General features: G+C 39.9%; 1 pseudogene; it reads right to left on the reverse strand.

The window, feature by feature from the left end:
- Window positions 1–892: 892 nt before the first annotated feature.
- On the reverse strand, window positions 893–12,482 carry LOC110947540 (ATP synthase subunit delta, mitochondrial-like; annotated as a pseudogene).
- Between the last annotated feature and the right edge of the window lie 1,728 nt (window positions 12,483–14,210).

The following is a 14,210-nucleotide window of genomic DNA, read 5'->3' on the forward strand; positions in this document are numbered from 1 at the left end:
TCACTTCATGAGTTCTTTTATTTGGTCTAAAATAAGCTGTAGGTTGACTTCTTTGTTTTGTATTTTGATTTTTGACAGAAAAGATTTCAAACTAGAATTTCAATGTGATTGGAGCTAAACAGAAACACGAGGCTTCAAATACAATCTAGAGTCTGTATTTCCATGTATCATTAGACTGTCAGTATTAATACTGGATCATCAGACTTCATTTCATGTCACAAGATTCTCAAATCCTGTTTGACGTCATATTTTCATGCTGACAAAACACCATGATTGTAACAGTCTGTGACCTCTACTGGTTTTATTGTTAATTTATTATTAAAAATAAAAAACATTCTTGGAGAAACCACAATAAATGATTTCAGTTTGTGTCCAGCAGAGGGCGCTGCAACTCCATCACTCATTCATTCAGTCAAACACTTCACTGTTGAATCTACAAACTTGATCTCAGTATGAGATTTTTAAGTGTTGATTTAGCTGGAAAAGTTCTTAAAAAAAACTACCACAAAGAGACACAAAATGACCACAAAGACTCAAAATGGGCTGAAAGAGAATAATAAACACCAAAGACATACAAAATGACCACAAAAAGAAACTAAAAACCCACTAAGACACCAAACAACTAATGGTAAATGGTCTGTATTTATATAGCGCTTTACTATACCAGGTACCCAAAGCGCTTTACATGATACGTCACATTCACCCATTCACACACACATTCACACACTGATGGCGGAAGCTGCCATGCAAGGCGCTAACCACGACCCATCAGGAGCAATTAGGGGTTCAGTGTCTTGCTCAGGGACACCTCGACATGAGCACAACGGGCCGAGGATCAAACCGGCAACTCTCCGGTTGCAAGACAGCCACTCTACCCACTGAGCCATGCCGCCCCAATAAATTTATTGTTAATTTCATCCACTGTACAAAGAAAGCCTGGAATCTCTTGGACACTGACTGAACTGGAAACACAGCTGACCACTGATTTCCTTCAAAGCAACAGAAAAGATTACCACAGGTCTACTCCAGAGCCTTGACGATGGCCTCGTTGGCTTCTATGCTGACCTGAGCTTCTGCCCTCGCTGCCTCGTCACATGTACCGGCCAGTTCAGACTGGGCCTTCTCCAGGTTGGCCTTGGCTGCTGCAATGTCCAGCTGGTCCAGGGGCACGGCCTCCTCAGCTGGCAGCTGCACTGAAGAATCAGCGTTGACGGTTACTGACCCACTGCTCACAAAGTATTTAGCAGAGGAACCGTCGTCATTGAAGACTGTGACAACACCGGGCCTGAGCACCTGCAGGGTGGGAACGTGGGCCGGAAGGATACCGAATGCACCGGTGAGCGTGGGCACATCAACCTGCTTCACATTAGCCTCTTTGAAAAACACCTGTGTCGGGGAGGAAAGTGAAGGACATCTGTGGGGCCCCGGAGGCGGCCTCGGAGTAGGAACGGGACTGCCTGAGCACCGGGAGAGCAAGACGGAGGAATCTTGCTGCCATCATGTCTGAAAAGTTTGGTTTTATTCAAGCATTAGTGGATGACAGAGATCCCCGAGCCCTCGGTGTGCACTTGGTAGGACAAGGACGTTGGGAAGCTACCCATCAGGCTTTACGGTGACCAAAACTAGATGCAAAACAAACTTAAGAGACACAAAACAACCACAAATAGACACAAAATGACATCTGGATTCTCTCCAAAGTCCAAAACAAAGTTCTCCTCAGGGAGAAAGTCAAAGATAATCTCATCTAAAAATACTCCACATTATTCCACATCACCTTAAAGGCAGGACTTTAAAGAGCTGCTGGCAGTCATCACGTCATTAGTCTGATTTACAGTTTCAACGTCTCATTGTGTTTTAGCTGGAATTTAACAGACTTCTACACCATGAAATGATTAAAGTTGACTTTAAAATAAATAACTATGAAAAGAAAAATGTAGTTTATCTTGTGGCTGTCAGTGTTTAAACTGTATTTGTGTATTCTGGAAGGAACAGATCTGCTCAGCTGATTTCTATGCAGCAGTAAACTGATCTGACAAAGCTGAGAGTTCATGTAAAACGGAGGTTGGGCCCTGAACACAGATCACAGATGCTCTGTTTATAGAATATGTTAAAGTGTCAGAGCAGGACTTTAGAGACGTCCCTCATGGACATCAATGATTTTCAAAAAGATGAAAAAGTAAAACATCACATCTATTCAGAGAAAATAATCATTATTTAATGTTGGTCAAATAAAATCTCACTTTGATATTATGTTTAAGAGCTTCAGATCTCATGATATAAAAAATACCAATTTATCTGAGAAAATAATGATATAAAGACCCTACAAAAAAATGACTTATGTAGAATATTACAGCTAAAACCATATAATGTTGTAAAATTCTGAACATTTACATGACCAACTTAAACAGTAAAATTATACTGATCATGATAAAACTAGGGCTGGCGTAGTGGTTAGCACTTTCACCTTACAGCAAGAAGATCCTGGTTCAAATCCTGGGGTGGGCCTGGGATCTTTCTGCATGGAGTTTGCATGTTCTCCCTGTGCATGCGTGGGTTTTCTCCGGGTACTCCATCTTCCTCCCACAGTCCAAAAATATGCTGAGGTTAATTGGTTATTCTAAATTGCCCGTTGGTGTGAATGTGAGTGTGATTGTGTGTCTGTATATGTAGCCCTGTGACAGACTGGCGACCTGTCCAGGGTGTCCCCTGCCTTCACCTGGGATAGACTCCAGCACCCCCCATGACCCTAATGAGGACAAAGCGGTGTATAGAGAATGGATGGATGTTTAAATAGCTACATTTCTTGACTCCATAATAAAAAAACTCAACTATAAATCACCAGCAGATGGCAGCAAAGTTCCACAGTCAGTTTAAAGTGAACTTCTTCAGTTCCACTTTGTTTTTTGTCTCTGCTGCTATTATTTCTCTCATTTAGTCTCATTAGAACATCATGTGTTAAAACCACAGAAACATCAGGTTGGTCATAAATAGAAGCACAAAGTGGACCGATTGACTTTTTAAACAGTGGTTGGAGGTTGCTGCTTTAACTGGACGTTCAGTTGACATTTATTTGATAGATTCTCACTTCAGTACCAACAGAGTGTTCAGTTCAACAGAGCAGCAGGATCTGGTGCAGCTTCATCGTCTCCATCTCTTCCCCTCCATCCTCAGTGGCTCCATTTGTACTTGACTGCAAACAGCAATAAATGAGGTTCAGTCATCGTAATATGTATTTTTTTTCTTGCATCTGAATCATCGTCACAGCTGTGCTGACAGATAAAACTGATGAAAGTAAATTTCAAGTTAAATAGAATAAAATATTGATTAAAGTCCCTCCAAGGTTGTTGATTAAATCAATAAAAAACATAAATTCTCATATTTAGGATTTGGTTCTCCAGGAAAATAATCCCTTCCTGCCTTACAAGGCTGAGATGTAACTCTGTTTTCAGTCAACTGTTCTTAATGCAAACAAACTGACTGCACATGAGGCTGGAAAACTAAATGTGCTCAAAATGATCATTCATGATTAAAACAATTAAAGCTGCAGTGATTTCTGCTGGACTTTGTATAGATGGAGCCCAAACACAGTTTAAGGTTCTAAAATCTCCAGTTTCCTGAGCTGTGATGGACAATAATCAATAACACGGAGCTGCAGGCTGATTTATGACCAGCTGCTGTAGCATGTGGAAAGTGAACATGAAAGCCTTTCAGAAACATCTACAGGAGCTTTGTGTGCTTTCATGTTTGACAGTGAAGATATGTAAGTGTTTACATAGCAGACCAACACTTTGTTTACTGCAGTATTAATTGAACTGTGAACACATCTGCTGTCTGCATTCAAAGTCTGCATCAGTCACAACACAGAGACACAGAAACCAGGAAGTGTGAGCTGGAAAGTTGGAATAATTTAGTAGAAGTGAGACTGTCATTGGTAAACTGCAGTTTTAAGGTGGAAATGTTCAGTCATATTATTGACGGTTTTTTCACTAATGTATTGGTTTCTAGAATATAAAAAAACCTTATGGATGCATAATGAGGTAAAAATAAAACATTTTTCCCCAGTTTCTAGTCTCGCTGAAGGACTCAGCTCCATACTCAGTTTCTAAGCTGTCTGCACATTTATCTTCTTACATTCTAGATTCTCTCACTTTGGAACATGAACTCTGAAAAGTTCTCAGTTAATAATGATGACAATGAAGACGAATAATAAATCATCTAAATACTAAAAAGGACTTCCATCACAAACTTTGTGTGTAAAAGTCACTGATTAAATAATTGAATTACATCCTACACAAAGAGGAAATGTGACTAATAGTTATTATTAATGTAATTCTAGTTTATAGAGTTCATTATAGTGCAGCAGTGATGTATTTAATACAAAGGAGAGACTTACTTATAGTTTTCCCTCCTGCCAGCACGCTCATTTTTCTTGTCTTTTTTCTTTTTATTTATACAGAATCCTACCAGTGATGCTAGAACCAAAATGGAAACCACCCCAACTATTGCTGCAACGGAACCACCTGGAACAAAGCAGAATCTGTTCATTTCTACAAACCAAACTTCCACAGGTGATAAAGTCTAAACGTTAGGTGGAAACAGACTTTTTTCAGATCTTACCTGGGTTAGTCTTTAGAACAGTGTTCGTCATCAGTGTCTCCTCAGCATCACTGAGTTTCCTCCAAGCAGCTCTCCTCCTGTTTGTTGGAGTGCTGACGGTGCAGCTGTAGACCAGATGAGTACGACTGTGTGAGAGGATCAGAGAACTACTGATGCTGTAAAGCTGCTCTTCATTCTGCTGGACTGTGGTTGTGTTGTGGAGGTTGATGTTGGATGGAGGTGTGGTGGACCAGGTGAGCTCAGGTTGAGGGTAGATCCCCTCTGAGCTGCAGGTCATCCTGTTTTCTACCTGCTGGATGTTGACATCATGGACTGGAGCTGGAAAAAAGAAAGAGAATGTAGATGTGCAGACAGAGTTAATAATAGTTTCAGGTTAGGTTTTATTTTTTCTCATACCATAAACTTTTAGGTTGATAAATGTCTCCTTGTTTCTGTTGATGGTGCTGATGAAACATTTGTATTTTCCTTCATCCTGAACCTTCACTCCTGTCAGCTGCAGTGAGGCGTTTCCTCTGGAGATCTGGTCCTTGAACAGTGACGTCCTGTTTCTGAACATCTGGTGCTGATATCCAAGGTCATCTTGGTTGTTGTCGTACAAATGGACACGGAGGTATCCTTTTGTCAAATGAATCCAGTGGATGACGACGTGATCAGCGACCTGGAAGCTGCACGGTAAGATGCATCTCTCCATGAAAACACAGGACACCTCAGTATCTGCAACATCAGGTAAAGACCATGTTAGTGACAGACTCAGACCTGCATCAGAAACACACTTAGATTTAGTTGTTGAGCAACTAAACAAAATTACAATAAATTAAAAGTTTAGATTAATAAATATTTCCAGATGTAAACTTCAGGAAGTTCAGATTCATTAATATTTCTGGGATCTGAGGCTGTAAAGAGGCGATAAAATCCTAAAGCATCTTTTAAAATACAATTCAATTTTATTGATGTAGTGCAGATTCCCAACATACGTATGTGTGGATAAAACAACTGCACAGTCAAACAGCCACTTAATATTTAGGATACTTCACAATGTAAAACATGATCATCATGAAGTACCTCCATGAAATAATGCCTAGGTCCAGCCGCGTTGCCAGACAGATTTCACTGGGGCACATGCCCCAGTATTGATCTGCAGTGCCCCAGTAAAAATTTCACCAATAAAAAAATAAAAAAAAATCACTTCGAAGTTTTAAGTCTACATAGCATAGACTACAGCATACATACCAGGGGCGTCACCAGACCTAATACTGTACTGGGGCACACCTGGGGCACAAAGCATTCATGAGAGTGCGCAAAGTGTGCGAGAAAAAAAACATATGCAGCACTTATTCACATAAAAAAACCTAAATAGTTCTTTAAACCATTCAATAATATCAGACTATGTTGTTGTCTAGATCTTTGATTAACCATCTGAAATGTACTGCGGTAATGCATTTGGCCTACTTGTGCACTTTACTCTCGACTTCTAAACCATTACTGATAAATGCAAATAGGAATGTTTCTGGTGAAAAATACAGAAATTTTACTATTTTTTCTGGCAACAAAATCAGATGCTTTAGCTGAAGCCATTTTTCTGGGGACAAAACAAGATTCTTTTAGTCAAAGACAAACCGATTAACAAGACAAGTCTGTGCTATTTTTCTGTGAAATAAACTTGAATGGTTTAAACATTTGGCTCACAACTTGATGATAGGGAAAAATGTTTTTCTTCCTGAAGATGGACCATTTGAGAACCACTGCACCATCCATAGGCTGTATCTGTCAATTAACACAAGCTTACTCAAAATCATCATTGATGCAGAGGTCCTGAGCAGAACCAGCAGACCATAACCAACATTATGTTTCATGACTAACTAACTAACTACCTACTGCCGCCACCATCAAGGAGGGAGCACTACCACAGGTCATTCATACCTGCTGCTGTCAGACTGTTTAACAGCAGCAGCTCAAGGTCTTTTCCTGTATATATATCACCTGTAAATAATACTGGAAATTTTCAGATTTTTGTTGATTTGTGTGAACTCTGCGTGCCCCACTTTTCCCCTAATTTGGGTTTCTTTTCCTCTTTACTCTTCTAAGCATAACTCTTCTAAGCATATATATATATAGACCCTTTATTTGTTTACAAACATTGTGACGTTTTTTTGTGGGCGGGGCTAATGCTGGAGGCAAAAGCGGAGCGAGAAGTCAAGCAGGACTGGGAGTATATACCGGTAGTTTGCGCTGCAAACTCGAGCATTTTTAACCCGTTAAACTTCAGTGTACCGCCAGCGGTACACTTACCTAATTTGCATAGGAATTTAAAGAATGTCCGTATAAACACTGTACACCAATGGAAAGCTTAGATTCTCATGAATCCGCCGGTATAAACCACTTTCAGATGTGATTACCACAGCGGGTAATATAAACACATTTGTCCGACAAACAATGAATATCCATCCATCCTTTCTCTGTACACGGCTTTAACGTACACAGCGCGACTCACATTTCCGGTTCATTATTACACACAGATGAAAATATTCCACAAAAAACGGCCATAATCCAACCTTGAACATCCAGACGACACAAGCCAGTAAACTATTTGCAATGCACCTCGCGATGGGCGTCCAATATTCCCTGTATTTCTCGTCATATTTAACGGGTTATTGTTTTTGATTGTATTTTTTTCTGTGTCTTGTTGTGTCCTTGTTCTTATGGTGTGTGTATTTGGACCCAGTGTCTGGAATAAAGCTGAACTGAATTGAATTGAATATTTTTTATTTACAAATAGAATATTTGCGATTTTTTGTACTGAAAATGGCTGGAATTGACTGCAGCTGATCGTCTCTGTCCAGTCTTTTCGCCTCAGTGCATTTAACCACAACTGTCTTCGTTCCCTCTGAGCACGAGTGTTCGGTGGAATCCTATAAAACTTTAATTTGCGTTCGCCAATGTCATTCCTCCTATTCTGGCATCCAAAAACACAGCAGGACGACATTTTAGAAAAGTTGATAGAGCCTAGTCCCTCTTTCGCCTTTCGGTCATGGCCGCGGGCTTCCTCTTTTGCCTCCAGCTAAAGCTGTGACGTCATTCGTGACGTGGGTCATTAAAGGGTCTATATATATATATATATATATGTATGTATGTATGTATGTATGTGTGTGTGTGTGTGTGTACATATTTTTCTTCTTTATTACTTATCTTATCCTTGTATCAGGACAAACCATATTAATTTGCTGTACAAGCTTCGGGGGAATTTCCAGTGAGTTTCATCAGCATGAAACATAATGTTGGTTATGGTCTGCTGGTTCTGCTCAGGACCTCTGCATCAATGATGATTTTGAGTAAGCTTGTGTTAATTGACAGATACAGCCTATGGATGGTGCAGTGGTTCTCAAATGGTCCATCTTCAGGAAGAAAAACATTTTTCCCTATCATCAAGTCGTGAGCCAAATGTTTAAACCATTCAAGTTTATTTCACAGAAAAATAGCACAGACTTGTCTTGTTAATCGGTTTGTCTTTGACTAAAAGAATCTTGTTTTGTCCCCAGAAAAATGGCTTCAGCTAAAGCATCTGATTTTGTTGCCAGAAAAAATAGTAAAATTTCTGTATTTTTCACCAGAAACATTCCTATTTGCATTTATCAGTAATGGTTTAGAAGTCGAGAGTAAAGTGCACAAGTAGGCCAAATGCATTACCGCAGTACATTTCAGATGGTTAATCAAAGATCTAGACAACAACATAGTCTGATATTATTGAATGGTTTAAAGAACTATTTAGGTTTTTTATGTGAATAAGTGCTGCATATGTTTTTTTTCTCGCACACTTTGCGCACTCTCATGAATGCTTTGTGCCCCAGGTGTGCCCCAGTACAGTATTAGGTCTGGTGACGCCCCTGCAGGTCTGACCTGTTTGAACAATGTTTTTATATTTCATCTTAAGCTGCTGCCCCATGTGCTTCTCCCCCGCAGAATTTCACCTAAATGAAATAACTTAATATTCTACCATTCAGACAGTTTTTCCCTGTAATATTATTACGATTACAAAGGACTAAATTGCGCATTGATCCGGGCAGCAGTGTTCTCCACACCGTCTCTCTCTCTTTTGCAGTTGCAGCGGTGTTGCACTTCTTTCTAAAAATGTGTTCAAACTCGCCATATGAGCGCGTTAAAAACTTCCAGTTCATAAACGTAAACTTTCGCTTCCCCGTTGCCATGGTGACTCGTCCAATCGGGGCTCCTTTAATGCTGTCTTTTCAGAATTGTGGTGCACGCACTTACCTCCAAGTGAAACTACTCCGAGTTGATTAAAGCAACTCAAATCAGCCGTTGTGAAACCGAAAACTCAGAGTTTTCTATCTCAGAGTAGATCAACTCAGAGTTGAGGATTAAACTCAGAGTTTGTTAAACCTGCTTCGTGAAACAGGCCCCATCACTGCAGCCAGATGGACTCAAACCTCAGCAGTTCAGTTACTGGACAGGAACCAAAGCGTCCATCTCATTGCTCTGGTTCCGTTCAGCATCAGTTCCAAGGTTTTGGATCAGGACTCCATGTTTCCCAGCAGAACATTCTAGGAGGAGGGCAGATGTCTGCTACCAGACCAACAGAGAAACACTTCGTCCTCCACAGTTCGTAACACCAATAATACTCAGATTAACTTGGAAAACAGAGAGAACGGATAGATGGAAAATAACGTGAACAAATGTTAGTCTGAAGAACAGAGACAGTTTTCACTCACCTCCTCTGGAAACAGTCAGAATCCACAGAAACATCAAAAACACAGAAATCTTCATCCAGATGTTTACATATAAACTGAACTCCCGTTGTCCACAAGACACGGTGGTAAACATGAATCCTCTCAGCCTGAATACATGTCACAGATTCTTCTTTTCCAGCTCCGTCCATCAGTCTCCACCTCGTGAATCTTTCATCCAATCAGGATCGTTTATCAATGACGGACCTTCCAACCGTCCAACCGGTGATTGGACCCTCCCCTCGACCCTCCAGTAGAAGAGAAATCTGAGATGCTTGGTAAAAATGAACTGATATATAATACTCCTCTAACTCATCGACATGTTTACGTGTTAAATTCCATCCATGTTTTAATCAGAGTCAGAGCCTCGGTGTGAAGAGTTCGTGTTTCCTCCTTGTTAGCATATTTTAGTTGAACTATTAAAGAGCAAACTGCTGGTTTGGTCGTCCAGAACAATCACATCCTAATGTTTACTGATACATTCAGAGGGAGGGGAAGGTCAGAAATGTTCTACAGTTCACAGTAAATCAATCAATCCACTCAGAATGTTGTGGTGTTTCAGTAATCCACAGGAGATGAAGACCTCAGTGATGTAAATGATTAGACGACTGATGTGATCTTCAGGACTTCAGAAAGGAAAGAAGACTCACAGCTCTCAGTGCATCTACTGACCAGCAGGTCTCAATAAACTCAATGCAAACAAGTGGAGTTAGATGTGTTTAATGGTTACAGTTCTGAAACTCAGATGGATCTACTAACAGAAACACTGATACGAGATATATTCAGATTCTTTACATCTTTTTGCTGTCTGCTTTTTGCATGAAATGTTGCATTAAAACCCATCCAGACAGGACACACAGAGCATGTATCTATAGCTTTAAAATGTAGAATGATGTGTCTCAAAGGCCACTAACTGACTTTATGTTCACATCATTTATCTGCTGCTCAAGTTTGTGATGTCATCAACCTAAAACTGAGATTTAAACTCATTTCTGCATCAGTTGCTTGAGACCAGTTCACCATTTTTAATGAATAATGGATATAAAAAGTTGTATTTATTATTTGGTTTGTAACATTAGTGTCATTACCTCCAATAAACATAAAAGAAACAACAGAGCTCAGACTTGAAAACTACTTATTTAAAGCTGTCAAAGATATTAAAGGTTTAAACAATTAAACTGATTTAAGGTTAGAAACAAAGCAGCTGTTAAAATCATCCACTGGGTTAAAAAAAAAAAGCACAGAAAAGTAGTAAAAAACTGAACAGAGCAACTGGACAGACTGACTAAGTGTCAAACCATTAAAACGAGGAAAAGAGATTTACAAAATACATTTACATTATTTTTGTTTAAATAAATTAAATATTTAAAAAAAAGCTGTTTAAACAGCTACATTTCTTGACTCCATAATAAATAAAACTCACCAGCAGATGGCAGCAAAGTTCCACAGTCAGTTTTAAGTGAACTTCTTCAGTTCCACTTTGTTTTTTGTCTCTGCTGCTATTATTTCTCTTATTTAGTCTCATTAGAACATCATGTGTTAAAACCACAGAAACATCAGGTTGGTCATAAATAGAAGCCCAAAGTGGACTGATTGACTTTTTAAACAGTGGTTGGAGGTTGCTGCTTTAACTGGACGTTCAGTTGACATTTATTTGATAGATTCTCACTTCAGTACCAACAGAGTGTTCAGTTCAACAGAGCAGCAGGATCTGGTGCAGCTTCATCGTCTCCATCTCTTCTCCTCCATCCTCAGTGGCTCCATTTGTACTTGACTGCAAACAGCAATAAATGAGGTTCAGTCATCGTAATATGTATTTTTTTTCTTGCATCTGAATCATCGTCACAGCTGTGCTGACAGATAAAACTGATGAAAGTAAATTTCAAGTTAAATAGAATAAAATATTGATTAAAGTCCCTCCAAGGTTGTTGATTAAATCAATAAAAAACATAAATTCTCATATTTAGGAGTTGGTTCTCCAGGAAAATAATCCCTTCCTGTCTTATAAGGCTGAGATGTAACTCTGTTTTCAGTCAACTGTTCTTAATGCAAACAAACTGACTGCACATGAGGCTGGAAAACTAAATGTGCTCAAAATGATCATTCATGATTAAAACAATTAAAGCTGCAGTGATTTCTGCTGGACTTTGTATAGATGGAGCCCAAACACAGTTTAAGGTTCTAAAATCTCCAGTTTCCTGAGCTGTGATGGACAATAATCAATAACACGGAGCTGCAGGCTGATTTATGACCAGCTGCTGTAGCATGTGGAAAGTGAACATGAAAGCCTTTCAGAAACATCTACAGGAGCTTTGTGTGCTTTCATGTTTGACAGTGAAGATGTGTGGGTGTCTACATAGCAGACCAACACTTTGTTTACTGCAGTATTAATTGAACTGTGAACACATCTGCTGTCTGCATTCAAAGTCTGCATCAGTCACAACACAGAGACACAGAAACCAGGAAGTGTGAGCTGGAAAGTTGGAATAATTTAGTAGAAGTGAGACTGTCGTTGGTAAACTGCAGTTTTAAGGTGGAAATGTTCAGTCATAGCATTGACGGTTTATTTCACTAATGTATTGGTTTCTAGCATATAAAAAAACCTTATGGATGCATAACGAGGTAAAAATAAAACATTTTTCCCCAGTTTCTAGTCTCGTTGAAGGACTCAGCTCCATACTCAGTTTCTAAGCTGTCTGCACATTTATCTTCTTACATTCCAGATTCTCTCACTTTGGAACATGAACTCTGAAAAGTTCTCAGTTAATAATGATGACAATGAAGACTAATAAGTCATCTAAATACTAAAAAGGACTTCCATCACAAACTTTATGTGTGTAAAAGTCACTGATTAAATAATTGAATTACATCCTACACAAAGAGGAAATATGACTCTAATAGTTATTATTAATGTAATTTTAGTTTATAGAGTTCATTATAGTGCAGCAGTGATGCTGTATTTAATACAAAGGAGAGACTTACTTATAGTTTTCCCTCCTGCCAGCACGCTCATTTTTCTTGTCTTTTTTCTTTTTATTTATACAGAATCCTACCAGTGATGCTAGAACCAAAATGGAAACCACCCCAACTATTGCTGCAACGGAACCACCGGGAACCAGTGTTGCCAACTTAGCGACTTTCTCGCTAAATCTGGCGACTTTTCAAAGCTCCCAGCGACTTTTTTTTGTCAAAAGCGACTAGTGACAAATCTAGCGACTTTTTCTGCCGTTTTGGAGACTCTGATAGGAAAACTCGGCTCATTCTGCAGTTACTGTTTTCAACAAGCAGCAGGTCAGGTGCTGCTGTGAGCTTCTCCCCCTCCCAGAGCACAGACTGTCAGTCCAGTCACCCCGCAGCGGTCTCAGTGAGGGGAGGGGGAAACCCACATCACTCCGTGGCCAGACGATAGATGAATCGCGCATGCGCAGTCCCTACAGATCCCATCCAGACTTACGAAGCCATACAAACGAAAATGTTTCTTCACTGTCATGCTAAAATAAACCACAGCATTTAGCCTCTAGTACAAAAACATATTTTGATTGTTTTATATTCACTTTTTGGTCTATTCCACAACGTTATTCCTCTCTCCTACAACGTTGATTACAATTACATGCAAACTGGGAAATATGCAAATTAGGCGATGACGTCATTTAGCAACTTCGAGCGACTTTTAGGACAGCCAACAACGACTTTCCTTACTGAGGAGTTGGCAACAGTGCCCGGAACAAAGAAGAATCTGTTCATTTCTACAAACCAAACTTCCACAGGTGATGAAGTCTAAATGTTAGGTGGAAACAGACTTTTTCAGATCTTCTCTGGGTTAGTCTTTAGAACAGTGTTCGTCATCAGTGTCTCCTCAGCATCACTGAGTTTTCTCCAAGCAGCTCTCCTCCTGTTGGAGTGCTGACAGAGCAGCACAGAAGTTTAACACACAACATTTACTTATGAGTTTCAGCACTGTTTGACCTACTTGCGTTGTTTTCTTGTTGATCTGAGAAATGTTCACAAAAAATCAACATAACAAACAAGAAATAAAATTCAAAGTGGAGGAAGAACATCTTCTTACCGTTTTTCTTTTTATAGAACAGAAACAGACCGACTGCTGCTGCAAACAAAACAACCACTAAACCTATGATTCCTCCAACATTGACTGAAATTCCCTGAAACATAAAAAGATTCAGTTCATTTTCTGTCTCTGGAAGCTTCATGATGGAGTTTTTGTGATCTTTGATGTTTGCAGGTCAAACACATCTTCCAGATAATCAGAGGAACTTTTGCTGTTTTACCTCCACTGATCTTCACAGAGGTCTCACTTATCAGCGTCTCCTCAGCATTACTGAGTTGACAGGTGTAGATTCCCTCCTGCTCTGAAGATAAGTCCTGCAGTGTGATGTCTCCTGACTCTGACACATCCTTCACCTGCTGCCTCCACCCTCTGAGACTGTGGAGCTGCCATCAGTCCTGCTCTGCTTCACCATCATCTGACTGTGGTTGAATCTCCAAAGCAGGTGAGAGAAGGAAAAGTTGGAGGCAGCGCAGGTGATGATGTTTCACTTGTTGATCCACTGATAGGAGCTGAAATGATGGAAGAGAAAAAGACCAGAATGAAGCAAGTCAATAATGTGTGAGTGGATTGTTGAGATGAGATGTTTTCCTCACTGAGTTTCCTCCAAGCAGCTCTCCTCCTGTTTGTTGGAGTGCTGACGGTGCAGCTGTAGACCAGATGAGTACGACTGTGTGAGAGGATCAGAGAACTACTGATGCTGTAAAGCTGCTCTTCATTCTGCTGGACTGTGGTTGTGTTGTGGAGGTTGATGTTGGATGGAGGTGTGGTGGACCAGGTGAGCTCAGGTT

This window comes from Acanthochromis polyacanthus, chromosome 23 (genome assembly GCF_021347895.1).
Source record: "Acanthochromis polyacanthus isolate Apoly-LR-REF ecotype Palm Island chromosome 23, KAUST_Apoly_ChrSc, whole genome shotgun sequence".
Classification (NCBI taxonomy): Eukaryota; Metazoa; Chordata; class Actinopteri; family Pomacentridae; genus Acanthochromis; species Acanthochromis polyacanthus.